Genomic DNA, 2,500 nt, shown 5'->3' on the forward strand with positions numbered 1-2,500 from the left:
CGGTGTAGGGGGCTGTGAGAGGGCTTCTTCGCGCCGTGCTCCCTTGCTCGCTTAGGTACGCCCTACCCACCAACCATCCTTCTTTAACAATTATTCTTTTCTTCTTTTTTTTTTAGAGTTTTCATTCTTCACCCTCTTTCTTCTTCACTTTCACTGCTACCGTCCTGGTTTCATATGCCCAAGGCACCTTTGAAAGCCTTACTTTCTCTTACTTATAGAAAAGGGTGGGGTTGAGATAACGATAGGTGAAGGTTTAGGGATAGTGATGGTGGCTGGTACGTGTTTCTGAGGTTCTGTGGAGGCGTGGTAATGGGAATAGGTGTTGGGGTAGGTTGAGTGCGAATTTTTTGTTCTGTATGTTTCTGTGGTCTGGCTGGAGGGTATTTTAGAAGTCTTCACTGAGCTGGCTCAGGCTTACTTCTATGGGGTCTGCCTTTCATTGAATTTTAGTGAGGGCACAGGTGAGGGTTGTGGGGTAAGGGAAGCTGACAACTATGGATGGCTAGCTCGTGCAATCAATATCTCTTCACTCCCATGCATACAATAGCTACGAGCTGCTGTAAGCGCTCTTGCACGAATACTCTATCACGAGCGTATTACCGAGTACCATGAGTAGACTAACGAGAGAGGTGGTATCGTATATAAGAGAAAGGTTTCATTTAGGAATGATCTATCTAAAGGTTTCATTTAGGAATGATCTATCCGTGGAGATCTCACTTTCGAAAGAGAGTCTCGACGCGGCGGTGTACACATAGCTGAGATAGCATGCAGCCGATAATGGAAAAAGATATATAATTTTTGTGCCGCGCAAGGATTTCTCTTCATAAGAGTGAATCAAACCAGCTAGCCTCCTTTCGGCTTGTGGCGAACTAGACTGACAATTGTAGTATATAAAGAAGAGTTCGTCTTTCTTCAAAGAGAAAAAGTAACGCGGCCCTTAGAGGCTTAAGTAATCGTTCGCAGGCGAAATGAAATTACGTAAAGAAGAAAGAGACTTTCGGAAAGTGGTTCAGGTAGCTCCAGCGGATAGTAAATCCATGAAACCGTGCATCTGGGACTGTAAATCCTCATGCGGTTCGACTCCGCACCCACTTAAGACTGTTCCGCCGCGGGTGGCGCCCAGATAAGAAAGCTTATGTTCCGGCGGATCGAAATTTCCTATTTTGCTCAGTCAGAAGGAAGGCTAGCTATATGCTTAACACATGCAAGTCGAACGTTGTTTTCGGAGAGCTCAGCTGGTTAGAGCAAAGGACTGAAAATCCTTCGTGGTTCGATTCCACTTCGAGCTGTTGAGTTGGCAGTGAAAGTGTCATTCCTTCTCGCTGGGAGTGCACTTCATCGAGTTGGAGGTACATTGGTAAGTAAGCGCTTCCTTCGATTGTGAGATCCTTACATGCAGTCTCTTGCCAGGCAGGGAATGGGAATCCTTCTTTTGCCTTCCCGGCTGGGCTTTCTTTGTTTTGAGTTTGGAGGTGATTGGCAAGCGGAGGAATGAATAGCAGGATAGTTTGGAAGGAATTGTTTGATGTTAGCTCGCTAGGAACGGAAACGGAACCTAGAGGAGAAGAGGAAGAGTTCAGTTCTGGTCTTTATCTCCTTTCTCCTTGCGCCCAAGTCTTCCTTTCGTGCCTTAAGATCCACTTGTTGGGGAACGAATAGAAGGTTTTGGGGTGATTTTTGACTTACGGCTTTAGATATGCGTATGGTAGAAGAGTCTTATGTGTCAGTTTGGGAGGTCCTCTCTAAGCTTGCCTCTGTTCTTTGCATCTCGTTTCATGCTTTAGTTGATCAACGTAGCCCTTCTCTTTGCAGATGGGCAAATTGTTCAACAAGCGTTATGTTTCGAGACCACGTCAGGATTAATTTGATAGTAAGTTGTAAGAAGACTGACTTCCTTCCGATTAACAATCTCTTCCTTCCCTTTGAAGTTATGAGCATTCATTTCCAAATTCTGAACGTTCATCTCTCTGTTAGTAGTTGTTGGAGTACTGTGGAAATCTTAGAAAACTAAAAAGAAATGTAAACTCCCTATTTCCTCCTTGTGCTATTCGCGCTATCATACTCCTCATACCATATAGCAATGGCTCAGGTCGACCTATTGAGTTGAGAGACGGAATTTTATTTTCCTTAATAAACTGCTCATTTCACACAAACCCTGTCTACGAAGCAAGGGAATCCTTATTCATTGCCTGAGGTGAACAGACAACAAGGAAAGGCTACTTCTTTATGAACATAATTAACTAGTCCATAAACCTATCTATAGGTCCAAGTAGACTGCCATTATCTGCCCGATTCTGGACAGTTTCAGTTCTTTAGAAACGAAATTAACTAGTCCAATCACATGTATAGTGGTCGGAGGAATCTTTCTTCTAACGAGAAATGGTTATGAACTGCCAAGGTCAATGCATCTTCTTCCCCAGCACAAAAACTGTTCAGGAAGTGAATGAAGCAGAAATATACACATTAGTCTTGGAGTTAACCTCAAGGGAAGAAGTTTATG

The sequence above is a fragment of the Hevea brasiliensis genome, unplaced genomic scaffold (genome assembly GCF_030052815.1).
Source record: "Hevea brasiliensis isolate MT/VB/25A 57/8 unplaced genomic scaffold, ASM3005281v1 Scaf346, whole genome shotgun sequence".
In the NCBI taxonomy this organism is placed as follows: domain Eukaryota; kingdom Viridiplantae; phylum Streptophyta; class Magnoliopsida; order Malpighiales; family Euphorbiaceae; genus Hevea; species Hevea brasiliensis.